This window comes from Rana temporaria, chromosome 9, assembly GCF_905171775.1.
Source record: "Rana temporaria chromosome 9, aRanTem1.1, whole genome shotgun sequence".
Classification (NCBI taxonomy): Eukaryota; Metazoa; Chordata; class Amphibia; order Anura; family Ranidae; genus Rana; species Rana temporaria.
In genome coordinates, this window is record NC_053497.1 from 45,303,998 (window position 1) to 45,321,154 (window position 17,157).

At 46.5% G+C, this 17,157-nt stretch overlaps 1 protein-coding gene across 2 annotated transcripts in view; it reads right to left on the bottom strand.

The window, feature by feature from the left end:
* The window catches only part of PLEKHG2 (pleckstrin homology and RhoGEF domain containing G2), a 164,643-nt gene extending 163,660 nt beyond the window's left edge, over positions 1-983 (bottom strand). For both annotated transcript variants that reach the window (XM_040323358.1, XM_040323357.1), the window contains exon 1: positions 652-983. The gene's annotated coding sequence lies outside the window, so the exon portion shown is untranslated. The remainder of the gene's footprint in view (positions 1-651) is intronic.
* Positions 984-17,157: the final 16,174 nt, after the last annotated feature.

A 17,157-nucleotide genomic window follows, 5' to 3' on the forward strand; every position in this document is an offset into this window, starting at 1 on the left:
AATTGCAGTTAGAAATCTAGTTCGATCTGAACTTCGACCACTTTCGATGTCTTTGTGATAACATTAGCTTTCTACAACAAGAATGGATATACAGTAGATCGTAATGTCAATACAGATATAGACAGAACAACAAAACATTGTCTGAAACTTTAGTATCCCTATTTCTTTTTTCCAAAAAAAATTGCAGTTAGAAATCTAGTTAGATCTGAACTTCGATCACTTTCGATGTCTTTGTGATAACGTTAGCTTTCTACAACAAGAATGGATATAGACTGTAATGTCAATGCAGATATAGATAGAAAAACAAAAAATTGTCTAAAACGTTAGTATCCCAATCTCTTTTTTTCCAAAAAATTACAGTTAGAAATCTAGCTGGAACTGAACTTCGACCACTTTCGGTGTCTTTATGATAACGTTAGCTTTCTACAACAAGAATGGATATAGATCATAATGTCAATGCAGATATAGATAGAAAAACAAAAAATTGTCTAAAACTTTAGTATCCCAATTTCTTTTTTTCCAAAAAATTGCAGTTAGAAATCTAGTTGGAACTGAACTTCGACCACTTTCCATGTCTTTGTGATAACTTTAGCCCCCCTCACCAGCTCAGCCCCCACATTGTCATTGTTCTCTAAAATGTTGCGGACTTACCTGACCCTTCCAACGCACCGTGCCCCAGTAAGTGGCTGTCAGGTCATAGAGATGCCATCTGGTTCCCCAAAAATCACATCCTTATCCACATGGATGGATGAAGAAGAGATAGGTCCCCTTTGTAAGCGCGAGTAGTGGCACTTTATCCTGGCAATGGCTCCTGCATCTGAGTTTAAGGGCAAAGTCAGACTCATTGACAGGGTGCCCCGTCTGCCCCAGGCCACCAGGGAATGGAGTGGTCTACAGAGAGAGAGAAAGAAGCAGGACAATCCAGAGGAAATAAGGGGCCAGGGCTGTGTGATCGGCCAGGGAGGGGAGGGAGAGGGAGAGAGAATGAGAGCATGGGGGGGGGGGGGAGGGAGGGAGGCACTGTTAAGAGGGGGGAGACTGGGCTGGAGCAGTAACAAAACTCTCAAAAGTTTCCTGCTTTTCTTAACCTCTCCACTGCCAAATCATACTCCGCCGAACATCGCTATCAGCAGTGTTTACCCGCTTACCTATTTACTTTGCCGCAAGCCATTGGAAAAAGCAATGCTTTATACTGTATAATACCGGTACCAAATGCGCTATAAATATATATGTACAGTGTATATATATATATATATATATATATATATATATATATATATATGTGTGTGTGTGTGTGTATATATATATAGATATATATATGTGTGTGTGTATATATATATATATATATATATATATATATATATATACCGTATTTATCGGGGTATAGCGCGCACCCCTAAACTTGCCCCGAATTCCTGTGAAAAAAAGATTTTTTGTACTTACAGTTTTGGTGTCTTCCGCGGCGTTCATCGGCGGCCTCGTCGGGTCCGGCGTCCGTCTGCGGCTTCGGGTGTCCTCTTCGTCGGGTCCGGCGTCCTTCTGCGGCGTCCTCCCCGCTGGTTTCCCGCATCGAGTTTGAATACTGCACCGACATATACCGAGCGCAGTACACTCGTGTATCGTCGGGCAGGCTCGGCTACTCTCGCGCTGACGTCCTGTACGTCCAGGACGTCAGCGCGAGAGGCGCCGAAACTGCCCGAAGATACACGAGTGTACTGCGCTCGGTATATGCCTGCGCAGTATTCAAATTCAGCACAGGAAAGCGGGTATCGGCGTATACCGCGCACCCACGATTTTGCCCTGATTTTCAGGGCAAAATAGTGCGCGGTATACGCCGATAAATACGGTATATATATATATATATATATATATACACACACACACACACTCACTGGCCACTTTATTAGGTACACCTGTTCAATTGCTTGGAAACACAAATTGCTAATCAGCCAATCACAAGTGCATTTAGACGTGGCGAAGACAACTTTCTGGAGTTCAAACTGAGGATCCAAATGGGGAAGAAAGGGGATTTAAGTGACTTTGAACGAAGCATGGTTTTTAGTCTGAGTATTTAAAAAACTGCTGATCTACTGGGATTTTCACACACATCCATCTCTCGGGTTTACAGAGATTAGTCCGAAAAAGAGAAAATATCCAGTTGTGTGGAGGAAAATGTCAGAGGGGAATGGGCAGACTGGTTCGAGATGATAGGCAACAGTAACTCAAATAAGCATTCAAGGTATGCAGAATACCATCTCTGAATGCACAACACACAGAACCTTGAAGCAGCATCAAAAGACCACACCGGGTGCCACTCCTGTGAGCTAAGAACAGAAAGCTGAAGCTACAATTTGCGCAGGCTCACCAAAATTGTACAATAGAACAGTGGCGGTGCGTTCATAAAGGTCGCACGGACGCTGCCCCCTCTCTCCTGACGTCCCTCTATCACCATAGATAGATTCATGCATTGCATGAATCCATCTATGGTTGCCGCTGCCACCCCCTATTCAGGTGCCTGACCCCTTGTCGGGCGTCGGGTACCTGAATTACAGCTGCGAGCTGTTTTTTGGAAGCATCTGATTAGAGCCATAGGCGCTAATAGGCATCCAAAACAGTGAACAGCGGACACCATGCTGGGCGTTCGCTGTTCACTCAGCTGTGTGTTAGGAAAGCAAATGAATCGCTTTTCCAACACTAAACCGCCTCTCAGCCAATCAGGTGCTCGGGTCTATGTTACCTGTCACCTGATTGGCTGAAACGACAGGCACTGTGATTGGACGCTGCCTATCAGGCATCCAATCATAGCAGAGGGTGGTAGAAGAGATTGAGGCGCATGGAGGACACAGCCGCCGAGACCCAATGCTCCACTGAGACAAGGTAAGTCCCGAGCGGGCGGTGGATGCACACTGGCAGCAGTTGATGGGCACAGTAGCGGCAGTGGATAGGCACAGTAGCGGCAATTGATGGGCACACTTGCAGCAGTTGATGGGCACAATAGCGGCAATTGATGGGCACACTGGCAGCAATTGATGGGCCCAGTAGCGGACAATTGATGGGCACAGTGTCAGCAATTGATGGATACAGTAGCTGCGTTTGATGGCACATGGGCGGCAATTGATGGGTACAGTAGCTGCGTTTGATGGCACAGTGGCGGCAATTGATAGGTACAGTGGCTGCATTTGATGGCACAGTGGCTGCAATTGATGGGCACAGTGGCGCTGCTTTGATGGCACAGTGGCTTTGTTTGATGGGCACAGTGACTGCGTTTGATGGGCACAGGGGCTGTAATTGATGGGCACAGTGGTGGCAATTGATGGGCACTGTGTCAGCAATTGATGGGTACAGTAGCTGCGTTTTAATGGCACAGTGGTGGTGAGTGATGGGCACAGTGTAAGCAATTGATGGGCAGAGTGGCTGCAATTGATGGGCACAGTGGCTGCAATTGATGGGCACAAGGGCTGCGTTTTATGGGCACAGGGGCTGTGTTTGATGGGGACAGCGTCTGCGTTTGATGGGCACAGTGGCAGCAATTTATGTTTTTAGTTTTTTTTAGTTTGTTTGTGCCCAACCAAAAAATTTGAGCACCAGCCACCACGGGTGAGGGGTCCTGAAGCCTCAAAGGACAATCAGAGTGGAATGAAAACTCCTCCTACAAGCTTTAACCAGACACTGTTAGTATTCATAAGACTGCTATATACTGCTGATGAGAAAAGGTATTTAGCAGTTTAAATGTACTAAAATAATTGCATTTCCATATCCTGGGGAGTGTGGGAGACCAGATATAGTAAATGCAGGGTCCTGGGTTTAGTAACACTTTAAAGACCAACTCTGCTTTACACCCTACCCTCTGTTTCCCCCCCCCCTCTTCTTGAAGCTTACCACCCCTACCCACACCTTTTAAAAAAAAATTATATTATTTTGGAAGTCTGAACTTCAAACCTAAATGAACTTGTTGGACGCCCCATTTCAGAAACCATGGGCATTAATGTGGAGTATCATCCCCACTCTATTTGTGCCTATAACGGCCTTTACTCTTTTGGGAAGAATTTCCAAGATTTTAAGAATTTGTATCCAGTCGAAGAAGCATTTGTGATGTTAGGTACTGATGTTGGGCAAGAAGACCTGATGGGTTTACTATGCTGTTGTCCTTCCAGAGCAACAAGTTCACTTAAAGTGGTTCTAAAGGCAGAATGCATTCTATGCATTAAGATAAAAAAAACTTTTGTGTGCAGCAGCCCCCCTAATACTTACCTGAGCCCCATCTCGATCCATCAATGTTGCACGAGAGACACGGCTGTCTCGGGCGCTCACTCCTAATTGGTGCCATTGGCCTTCCGTTGCTATTAATCAAAGTCAGTGAGCCAGTAAGGAGAGAGAGGGGGCAGGGCCAAGCCTTGGCTCCATGTCTGAATAGACACACAGAGCAGCGCAGAGCAGCAATCTGTGAGGTGGGCGGCAATGGGCAGAGAGTCGCTGATTGTTGCCATTACAAAAATATGTCCCTGGATCTCATTTTAAAAATCTGGTCACCTTAGTCCAGGGTGCTGTGTAATGTAAAAGGGTCCAGAGGTGCGGTGCTATGTAATGTAAAGGGGTCCAGAGGTGCTGTGTAATGTAAAGGGGTCCAGAGGTGCAGGGTGCTGTGTAATGTAAAAGGGTCCAGAGGTGCGGTGCTATGTAATGTAAAGGGGTCCAGAAGTGCAAGGTGCTGTGTAATGTAAAGGGGTCCAGGGTGCTGTGTAATGTAAAGGGGTCCAGAGGTGCAGGGTGCTGTGTAATGTAAAGGGGTCCAGGGTGCTGTGTAATGTAAAGGGGTCCAGAGGTGCAAGGTGCTGTGTAATGTAAAGGGGTCCAGAGGTGCAGGGTGCTGTGTAATGTAAAGAGGTCCAGAGGTGCAAGGTGCTGTGTAATGTAAAGGGGTCCAGAGGTGCAGGGTGCTGTGTAATGTAAAGGGGTCCAGGGTGCTGTGTAATGTAAAGGGGTCCAGAGGTACAAGGTGCTGTGTAATGTAAAGGGGTCCAGGGTGTTGTGTAATGTAAAGGGGTCCAGGGTGCTGTGTAATGTAAAGGGGTCCAGAGGTGCAAGGTGCTGTGTAATGTAAAGGGGTCCAGAGGTGCAGGGTGCTGTGTAATGTAAAGGGGTCCAGAGGTGCAAGGTGCTGTGTAATGTAAAGGGGTCCAGAGGTGCAGGGTGCTGTGTAATGTAAAGGGGTCCAGGGTGCTGTGTAATGTAAAGGGGTCCAGAGGTGCAGGGTGCTGTGTAATGTAAAGGGGTCCAGGGTGCTGTGTAATGTAAAGGGGTCCAGAGGTGCAAGGTGCTGTGTAATGTAAAGGGGTCCAGAGGTGCAGGGTGCTGTGTAATGTAAAGGGGTCCAGGGTGCTGTGTAATGTAAAGGGGTCCAGGGTGCTGTGTAATGTAAAGGGGTCCAGAGGTACAAGGTGCTGGAACCCCACATCCCATCATTAACCGCCGTGCTGCTCAGTCTAAAATGCCCGGGCCTATATTTTGTCCCAGTCGGGCCTGGATAGGAGCAGTAAAGTGAACCTGCACCTTTGCTTGGCAAGGGCAAACCACGGGTTTATTTTAGGTGAAATGTGTTTGCTATGAGTTACTGCCCACAGTCACTGCGCTTACTAGTACCTTTTTAATAAGGATAATTAGTAAATCCTCACTGGAACATGTATAATATGCTCCTGCAGCTAATTCACTGTACTTATTACAATTAAGAGCTTTTATCCTTTGCTAATTATCTATTTAAATAAAAAATATGAAATCCAGTGATGAATTGAACAATTTACAATTTAGTAAACATATGTATGTGGTACAGTTAGCTTCTATTTAAAAATAGATACACACATTTCCAGGGAGGAAATATTTGCGAGCCATCACTGTCACTGGAGGTCAGGAATAGTAGGACTCTAGCGACAGTCCATCCTGCTCTAGTTACGTCCGCCATCATCGTCTGACGCTCCTTGGATCGTAAGATCCCGTGAGCCTTGCCCTGTCACCTTATAATTCAATGTAGCTTCCTGTGATGGTATTTCTAGTTATTTCTCCCTAACTATACAAATTTTACTTCTATTGATCTCAATCATTAAAGTTATATTAAAGCTTTGGATTTTTTACATTAAAATAACTTACCTGCTCTGTGAAGTGTTTTTGCACAGAGCAGCCCCGATCCTTCTCTTCTTGGGACCCCATCGGCGCTCCTGGCCCCTCCATTCTGCCAAGCGCCTGCTTGCTCTGGGGGCACCCAGGTAGGCTCGCTCCTGAGCCACTGCTCTGTGTGTCCATTCACACACACATAGCCATGGCTCGGCCCCATCCCTCTCTCTCCTCATTGGCTCGCTGGCTGTGATTGACTGCAGCTGGAGCCAATGAGGAAGATCGGGCTCAGGTAAGTATTAGGGCGGGGCTGCTGCACAGAGAAGATTTTTTACCTTCATGCATAGAATGCATGAAGGTAAAAAAACCTTGGGTCCAGATTCTCAAAGGGCTTACGACGGCGCAACGCCATTTGCGCCGTCGTAAGTCCTAATCTGGCCCGGCGTATCTATGCGACTGATTCTTAGAATCAGTTACGCATAGATATCAATTAGATCTGACAGGCGTAAGGCTCTTACACTGTCAGATCTTAGATGCATTTTTTTTCCCTCCGCTAGGTGTCGCTGATGTCGTTTTCCCCGTCGTCTATGCAAATTAGCTATTTACGCGAGATTCCCGAACGTACGCGCGGTCGACGCAGTGAATTTACGACGTTTCCGTAGCTTTTGCGACGCGTAAAGTTGCCCCTGCTATATGAGGGGCAACCAATGTTAAGTATGGCCGTCGTTCTGGCGTCGAAATTTAAAAAAGTACGTCGTTTGCGTAAGTCGTCCGTGAATGGCGCTGGACGCCATTTATGTTAACGTCGAAACCAATGGCGTCCTTGCAACGTCATTTAGCGCAATGCACGTCTGGAAATTTTAGGGACGGCGCATGCGCAGTACGATCGGCGCGGGAACGCGCCTAATTTAAATGATCCACGCCCCCTACCTGGATCATTTGAATTAGGCGGGCTTGCGCCGGAGAATTTACGCTACGCCGCCGCAACTTTACAGGCAAGTGCTTTGTGAATCAAGCACTTGCCCGTAAAACTTGCGGCCGCGTAACGTAAACGAGATACGTTACGGCCGCATAGTTTAACGCCGATCTACGAGAATCTGGCCCTTAATCCTTTAGAACCACTTTAATAATACAGTAAAACCTTGGTTTGAGAGTAACTTGGTTTGAGAGCGTTTTGCAAGACAAGCAAAATGTTTTAATACATTTAGCCTAGATATACAAGCGATGTCTTGATATAAGAGTAGCATCATGTCACAACTGAGTATAAAAAAGAAGAGAGGAGCCTCTAAGTGTAGCAATATGGTTACATTTAGAGCCGGTTCACACTACCACGACCTGGGGGGCGACTTGTGTCGCCCCAAATCACGCGACATGACATATTACATGCAAGTGAATGAGAGCCGTCTTAATGCACAGTACTGAAGTCGCTCTGACTTCAGAAAAGGTTCCTGTACTACTTCGAGGCGACTTCTAGGCGACTTGTACCCATTGATTTCGATGGAAGTCGCCTCCAAGTCGGATCCCCTGTCTTAACTGAAGCAACTTTGCAGGAAGAGAAACTAGTTTTCTCAGGCAAACCCCCTCCCTCCCACAGAGCTGATTACTGTTTGATTGGCCACTGGCAAAGTCGCCTGTCCTGGAGGCGACATGAAGTCGCCTTGTAAGTCGCCCCATGTCGCGCTAAGGTAGCCTTGCAAAGTCGCGCCCAGAGTCGTGTTGCCCCTGTGTGAACCGGCATTTAATGAAGATACAACATTTAGCAACTTACACTTAGGCCTCGTACACACGGCCGAGGAACTCGACGTGCCAAACACGTCGAGTTCCTCGGCCAGTTCAGCCCTGAAGCCGCCGAGGACCTCGGCGGGAGGAGAGCTCCCATAGAACAACGAGGAAATAGAGAACATGTTCTCTATTTCCTCGCCGAGGTCCTCGTCGGCTTCCTCGGCCGAAAGTGTACACACGGCCAGTTTCCTCGGCAGAATTCAGCCAGAAACTCGGTCGGAAGCTGAATTCTGCCGAGGAAACTGGTCGTGTGTACGGGGCCTAAGAGACGCCTCTCTTTTCTTTTATTCCCTGTAAAAAAAATGCTTTGATATACAAGTGCTTTGGATTACAAGCATGTTTCTGGAACAAATTATGCTCGCACTCCAAGGTTTTACTCTAATGGCAATCAAAGTAATGTGGCATTTACTACATAAAAAACTTATATCAATCTATAAAAATGTGAATAAATATCTAATCAAACAATTAGTTAAGACTAGTGCAAATATGCAATGTGTAAATAATTGCAATGATCTAAATAATCCAATCTACAAATAGCAAATATCCAATGTGCAAAAAGCAGTCAGAAATTTAGCAAAATAATATTGCAAAAATAATCGAATTCATCAAACAAATTTAGTCGCATGAAAAAGTGCAATAAAATAGTCCAAATAATTTAATGAGTCCACGGAGTGCAATGCAGTTCATCACAAATATAGTGCAACGCGCCAGTAACCAAAGAATCTCCACCATCCACTGTGGTAATTATAATATATATCGGTGTGTTTGTGTGTGTGTATAATTATGTTGGAATCATTGTTACAGTAATTTACGCACTAAATTGATTTTTGGCAGGAGTATCAGTTTTTTTTTTTGCACTAATTGAACATATATAACAATACAATATTAATGGCATATTTAGGAAGCTGCAGGGAGCAAATAAGAGAAGTTCATTGTTAGGGGTAATGTAAACTTAAAGGCAGTTTCAGAGGAATAATCAGCAGAAGGAGGGAGATTCTGATTCCGCTTTATAGAGCTTTAGTTAGAATTAATTTCGAATGCTGGGGTTGATTTACTAAAGGCAAATAGACTGTGCATTTTGGAAGTTTAGTTGCTCTAGATCAGGGATATGCAATAAGCGGACCTCCAGCTGTTGCAAAACTATAAGTCTCATCAGTGGCGTCACTAGGGTTGGTGTCACCCGGTGCGGTAAAACATGGTGTCACCCCCCCTCTGTCTAGGCTGCCCAGCACCAAGCAGGCAGCGCACGGGGCGCACCCCAAACCAGCCCCTGTAAATGATAGTATAGGGCAGTATAGTAGCAGGTTAGGGTAGTATAGAGTGGTATAGTGGCAGGTTGGTGTAGTGGGGTGGTATAGGACAGGTTAAGGTGGTATAGGGCATGTTGGGTGATATAGGGTAGTTTGGGGTGGTATAGGGCAAGTTAGGGTTGCATAGGACAGGTTGGGGTGGTATAGGGCAAGTTAGGGTGGTACAGGGCAGGTTGGGGTGGTATAGTGCAAGTTAGGGTGGCATAGGGCAAGTTGGGATGGCATGGGAAAGGTTGGGGTGGTACAGGGCAAGTTAGGGTGGCATTGGGCAGGTTGGGGTGGTATAGGGCAAGTTATAGTGGCATAGGGCAGATTGGGGTGGTACAGGGCAAGTTAGGGTGGCACAGGGCAAGTTGGAGTGGCATGGGAAAGTTTGGGGTGATACAGGGCAGGCTGGGGTGGTACAGGGCAGGCTGTGGTGGCACAGGGCAGGCTGGGTGGTACAGGGCAGGCTGGGGTGGTACAGGGCAGGCTTTTTTCATTTTTGACTATTTGAAAAAAAAAAACGCTTCTAAACGCAAACGTGGCTAAACGCAGCATGTAAACGCACCAAAGCGGATGTTTTTAAACCGTCAAATCATTCAGGAGAGGTTGTAAAACGTCCCGTGTACAGTAAGCCTAACTTGTCTGAGCCTGACACCGGCTGGATTGTGACGTATTACAGCTGATGTCTCTACTTGACTATACACAATTTACATTCAGAAAGAGTTCAGCCAGTGCAAGTGCAGCAACTATCAAAAATCAGTTGACATTCAACCCTCAGCAATGGTAGCTCCCATGTTTCTATCTTGACAGATTCCATTTAGGGTAAATATCCTGTTTAATTAGACCGGAGATCTTCCTTAAATCACCAGAGAAGACATTTAGCCCCACTTTGAGATGTCAGCACTTAGACGTATACAAAGAAATTTGTGTTGCCCAAAGCAAGTTGTGTGTAACCTAAGCCTGGCAAGTGTGTCTTTTCCTCCTCTTTCATTGGAGTTGGAGAAGTTTGCGTTTATCTGTAGTGTCGTCCTGTCTTCTGCGTCTTTCCTGTTGACTGCAGTCTCATTGACGGTGGCTATGTAAACTATCCATTGTCTGACTTGCTGCCCTCACTATACCACTGTTATATGGAGATCCTTTGCTTGCTTTTGTAAGGGAGTCACTTCAAAAAAGAATTTTCAGAGTCAAGCTTTAAAGAGTTTTAATTATATTGTAATTTGTTTTTATAGTTTATATGTATTTATGTTGTGAATCTTGTTTTAATTAAACTATTACCCCTTTGAATAGTCAGATTGTTAGCTTCTTGGAATCAACTATGTTCAGGCGTTATTGTCAAGCAATAGATTTGTCTCATGCACCTCTCATCCATGTTCTATTACTGTGTTTGCATGAAAGAGATTGTAAAGATAATAAAAAAAAAATCTCTATACTTACCTGCTCTGTGCAATGGCCCGCGAACCTCCTCTTCTTGGATCCCTTGCCGGCGCTCCTGGCTCCTCCTCTCTGTCCAGTGCCCCCATGGGAAGCAGCTTGTGCATGCTCCCTCTCGAGCCCTGTTGCTGTGTCCATTGACAAAGACAGCAGGACTTGGCCCCGCCCCCTTGTCACTGGCTTTGATTGACAGAACTGGCAGCCAATGACCAGCCAGTGAAACCCGGAGGTGAGGGGAGAGAAGAGCTGCGGACGTGCACGGTGCTGGATCGAATGAGGGCTCAGGTAAGTAAAAAGGGGGGTGGGGGGTATTTTGATGACGGAATGTATTAAGGCAAAAAATGTTTAGGCTTTGGAACCACTTTAAAATATGACTTTGCTCTTTTATTCAATGTTTTCATGGTGTACCATTGGACATACTGTAAACCTGAAATGTTTACAGTTGGAACTCTTATTTTCTAGTAATGTGACCTGATTTTAGGAAATACTAAAATAATCTATTAGAGCCTCTGTCAGGTTATGGGGAGATTTCCCTTAACTTCCTATAACCCAGTGGTTCTCAACCTGGGGTCGGGACCCCCTCGGGGGTCGAATAAAGATTTGGCAGGTGGTCACCGCATCCCGGGCTGTTCCTGAAGCCTGCACTACTCTCCCAGCCTTTATGCAGCCGCCCAGAAGGGCAGTCCCTGGAGCCCGTGGCCGCCCACTCAGCCTCTTCGCAGGCGCCCATTCAGTTCACGGCATGGCTGGGGGGCAGAGACTAGAGGTCAGCTGACTGGTGAGGAACGTGAAGTGGGAGGGGCTGGAGGAGACGATATCTCCTGATTTCGGCATAGGTTGCCAAAAAAAGGACTCAGGAAGAGCTTAATGTCCGTGGGTTAAGGGCACAAATTACTTGCCTTGCCTTGGGTGCTGGCAACCCACGCTACGAAAATTATTTTACTGTTAGGGGTCCCCACAACTTGGGACATTTTATCAAGGGGTCACGGCAATAGAAGGTTGAGAACCACTGCTATAACCAGAGAAATAAAGATAGGCACAGCTTTAAGCTTGTGGGTCCCGATGCAAAAGTTGTATATATTTTACTGTTTATGAAAATTTACCTAAATTATGTCAACAGAACAATTGCCCTCATTGGAAGATACCCCCTCTATCCCAGTTCCAGTGACAGCCATAAAATCTTGAATTCACCTCCACTTTCTCTTCTGGTGAACACATCCATTCTAGAAAGGTCAAAACATTTTTTTTTACTCATCTGGAAATGCCTGTTGCTATGCAGTCCCACGAAATCTGCCTTTGAAATCACCTAGGATCCTGACATCATCTCCATCTAATGCTCCTGGGAAATGTGTGTCATCATTTCCCAGGATGCAGTGCGCTGTCCAATTATCACTCCCCATCCAAGACTTCCAGGAAGTAAGTGCTTGTGGGCTTCACAATGCCCACAAGCAAAATGACACTGGTGTAGACATAGTTTTATGACTTTGCCACGGTGAAGTTACCTGGAAGTGGGAGCGAGTACCTGACAAAACCAGACACCCACTCTCCAGGCAAGCAAGTGGAGCTTCCCTTGAGAGCTGTTTAACCATCCAAATCATGTGTATTTCTGTTCAAACAGTTCTGAGATTTACACAGCTATGCTCCAAAACACAGCCCTGTCTAGCAGGGGAGGGGCCTACCTAATCTTCTCTGCTGCAGTTTCATTTTCAACGATGCCCTCCCCGCCCCCACTCTGTGACTGGACAGTGAACAGAGGAGCAGCACACTGATGAGTTCATCTCATTTTTAGGTCTGTTTCACACTTATGCATTTTTAGTGCGTTTTGAGTTTTGCAGAAACACACGACTACAGTCCATTTAACACGATTTCCTATGAGTCACGGTCACATCTGTGCATTTTATGGAAAGGACCAGGGACTAGCAGCATAGGTGTGCGCAGCCTATTTCATTAGGGTGTGTAGCCCAAAGTTCAAACACACATGAATGCCACCTGCTGTCACAGGAAGGGGGCTCTGGTGGTGGGAGACAGTTGATAGGGAATATGTTACAGTACACCTTAAATATGGGTGTAACATGTTCCTAAAGTTGAGCCTAGACTTTAATATAATGGGGGCATTTACACTGGCCACTGGCACCCCCAAACCACCCACCTGGTGCTGCTCCTGGATAATGCTAATGCACATGGGGTGATTAGGGTGTGCCCAGGCACATTCGGCACACCCTGTGCGCAGACCTATGACTAATGCCCTGTACACACGTCCGGTCAATCCGATGAGAACAGTCTGATGGATTTTTCCATCAGTTAACCGATGAAGGTGACTGATGGTCATTCGTGCCTACACACCATCGGTTAAAAAAACGATCGTGTCAGAACGCAGTGACGTAAAACACAACGACGTGCTGAAAAAAATGAAGTTCAATGCTTCCAAGCATGCGTCGAGCAAGCATGGATTTTTAACCGATGGACGTGCCTACAAACGATCGTTTTTTTTCTATCGGTTAGGTATCCATCGGTTCATTTTAAAACAAGTTTCAATTTTTTTAACCGATGGATAAATAACCTATGGGGCCTACACACGATCGGTTTGGTCTGATGAAAACGGTCCATTATCATGCTGCGGCGGCAGCATAACAGGTTGTATTTTTGGTTTCATAGACTTCAATGGATCAAAAACATGTATTGAAAAATGCAAAATGCACCTGGATAATGCATCAACTGCAACCTGCATAGGTGGGAACCAGGCCTTATGCCGCATACACACCATCACTTTATGTGATGAAAAAAATCGACGTTTTTGAAACTTCAATTTTCAAAGACGAAGTTGCCTACACACCATCGTTTTTCTCACAATGTTCTAGCAAAGCGAGGTTACGTTCACCACGTTTTTCCATTGAAGCTCACTTCATAACTAGCTTCTGGGCATGCGCGGGTGTAAAAACGTTGTTTTAAACAATGTTTTTTGCTACACACGGTCAATTTCTGTGAAGTAAAAAACGACGTTTTGAAAAACGACACATAAAATTGAAGCATGCTTCAATTTTTTTTTGTCGTTTTTCAGAAGACATAAAACAACGTTTTCCCCCACACACGGTCATTTAAAGTGACGTTTTTAAAAACGTTGTTTTTTTTCATCACATAAAGTGATGGTGTGTATGCGGCATTACTCTGCTCTCGCTTCCTATCAGCATGTTCCTTGCACTGCAGCACACCTGATTTTCTCCTTGTGCTTCCTCTCTCTCTCTCTTTGAGCTCTGTTGTACATATTTGACCTGATACCAGGTCACATTTAGGTACTTGCGCTGCTTGCATTTAATAAATAAATGTAATGATGTATTAATGATTACAGAGCTGTATTCATTTATGCCTTTTATATCTGCCTGGAGTTCAGCTTTAATACGGAAAGTTCCCAGCTATATATTTTGTTGCACATTTATTAAATAAAACACTTCTTAGAAGTTTCTGTAATTTTTCCACCCTTCGCTATAATTGCCCCAGGTCTTGAGCTGCAGACCGCCAAGTCTGCCAGTGACACAAGTTGTGTTTGAAGTTGGAGCTGGGACGGCACAGCTGTTTGTCTTGTCAGCAGAATCGGATTCATGTTCTCTCAGATGTCGTCAGTTTGGAGTCTTGCGAAAAAGAAAAAAAAAAACCTGCAAAAGAAACATATCCACATTCTGCCCTAATTTAAACTTGACACGAGGGACGGGTAGAGAAAGGCCATGGCAAACATGTTATTTACAATGAATCCCACTAAGGCAATGCAGAATTTGCAGCCAATAAAATTTCCTGTCTGGGATGCCAGACTCGGGCCTGTAAATAGACTTCGGAGCAGTCAGCAAGTATAGGCTGGAGAATAAGCAGGACCGCTGATACAGATTTAGTCCAAAGTCTGACAGAAACACTGCAATGGGTATTAGCTAGCAGGATAATGGTTTGTATTCCTAATATGGGACGGATTTTACATCTGCCAAAGTACAACCAACTCTTTGAGCTTTAGTCCTGATTTTCATCAGCCAGAAAGGGTCTTGGAAGACTTGCAAAATTAGACTTGTACTCTTACTAGCCTATCCTCTGACCTACCTATACGTACCTTACCCATGCCTCCTCCAGGAGTCAAACCCCATATAGACTAAGGGGGATATTTACAAAAGGAAAATACACTTTGCACTACAAGTGAAAACTGTTAGGTAGATTCAGGTACGGCCGTGCAATGTTAAGATGGCGTAGCCTAGCGTGTTTACACTACGCCGCCTTAAGTAAGAGAGGCAAGTACATGATTCTCAAAGCACTTACCTCCTTACTTTGGGCGGCGTAGTGTAATCGCGGCGGGCGTAAGGGGGCCTAATTCAAATTGGTTGGAGGGGGGCGTGTTGTATGGTAATGAGGCTTGACCTCACATTTTTTGACGTTTTTAGCTACTGCGCATGCGCCGGGCGGCTTCATTTCCCAGTGCGCATTGCGGCTAAGTACGCCGTACGGGCCTATTGATTTCGACGCGGACGTAAACGACGTAACTCCCGATTCGCAGACGACTTACGCAAACGACGTAAAAAATTCGAACCTCGTGGTGGGAACGGCGGCCATACTTTAAAGCGGGGGTTCACCCTATCGACGAAAAAAAATTTTTTTTTTCTTTTACCATAAAATCAGGCATTGTAGCGCGAGCTACAGTATGCCTGTCCCGAATTTTTTACCCCCGTACTCACCTTGTACGCGTAGATCGAAGATACCGGGGAATGGGTGTGCCTATGGAGACGGAGGATGATTGACGGCCGGCTCTGGCGCGTCACGCTTCTCCGGAAATAGCCGAAATAGGCTTGGTCTTCACGACGCGTGCGCATAGCCTGTGCGCAGGCGCCGTGAAGAGCCGAGACCTACTCCGGCTGTCTTCGGGGAGAGTGACGTGCCAGGGCTGGCCGTCAATCATCCTCCCTCTCCATAGGCACGCCCATTCCCCGCGGGAGCCGAAAAATACGATCTCCGATTACAAGGTGAGTCCGGGGTTAAAAAAATCGGGACAGGCATACTGTAGCTCGCGCTACAATGCCTGTCTCGATGGTAAAATCGTGTCGGGGGGGGGTGAACTACCGCTTTAACATTGTTATTCCACCTCATAGGTGGAATAACTTTAGGCCGCCTAAAGCCTTACGGAAATTACGTAATTCGACTGCGGCGGCCGGGCGTACGTTCGTGAATCGGCGTACAAGCTCATTTGCATAATCTACGCTGGCCGCAATGGAAGCGCCACCTAGCGGCCATCCGAAAAATTGCAATCTAAGATAGGACGGCGCAAGCCGGCCTATCTTAGATATGTTTAAGCGTATCTCTGTTTGAGCATACGCTTAAACATACGGCAGCGTAGATTCGGAGTTAGGTCGGCTTATCTACTGATAAGCCGGCCTAACTCTTTCTGAATCTACCTATACAAGTGCAAAGTGCACTTGAAATTGCACTGAAAGTGCACTTGGAAGTGCAGTCGCTGTAGATCCGAGGGGGATGTGCAAGGAAAAAAAAAAAAAGCATTTTTGCTTGCACATGATTGTACGATAAAATCAGCAGAGCTTTCCCTCATTCAGATCTACCCCTCAGATTTACAGCAACTGCAATTTCAGTGCACTTGTAGTTTGCACTTGTAGTGCCAAGTGGATTTGCCTTTTGTAAATAACCCCCATAGTGTGTTCAGGCCTGCTAATTGGCAGCTCTGAACTGCCAAAGATCTACATGCAGGGCCGGCGCTAGCGCAAGCAACATGGGCACTTGCCTTATGGTGCCAGGGAACAGGGCGGAAAATTGACCGGTCCGTGACAGTTGCCCAATCATCGAGATAGAGTGTGTGTGGTGTGGGCTGCCGCTGCGGGTGGCATCTGTAGGACAAGTCCCCGCAGCAGCGCTGACCTGTGCAGTCACTCTGTCTCAGTGTGTGACAGTCTCACTGTCTCGTCCTTGGCTACGCGGCACGTCCTACGTCAGTAAGTGGCCCCTGCCCCTGGTTCCCCTGGCCGCTCAGCCGTATGATGTGAAGGAGCGAGGGCTGCAGGAGGCAGAGCAACGGACGGACCGGACCCGCACCAGCAGGCAGTGCAGCCTGCGGAGTCATCTTGGAGGCGACGGCGACCTGTTGAAGGACTCGGGACGGGAGCCGCCCGCTGCACAGATTGGTGTTGTCAGGGAATTCCCGTAAGACGCTTTGCACATAGACGTGCGCAAGCGCATAGTCTTTGCCATAGAATGGCTCACAGATGCGCGCATGCGCGCCAGAGCTCGCAGTTGCGGGCACGCATGCGCACAGATACGGGCACGCGCGCACACGTACGAGCCTAATTCAGTTTGGCGCCAGACAGCCTACTTAAAGGGTGTCTGGGCTCTTGTGCCCTTGCTGACTGATCTTCAGCTTGTTTCTGTAATCCTGCTTGATCCTGTATGTTTTCCCAGTATTCTGACCCGGCTCCGTTCCTGACTCTGGCTCTGTCTACGATTCGGTACCTCACTGCCCGCTTGCTGACGAACCTGGCTATCCCTGAGACCTTGCTCCTGTCTATGCCCC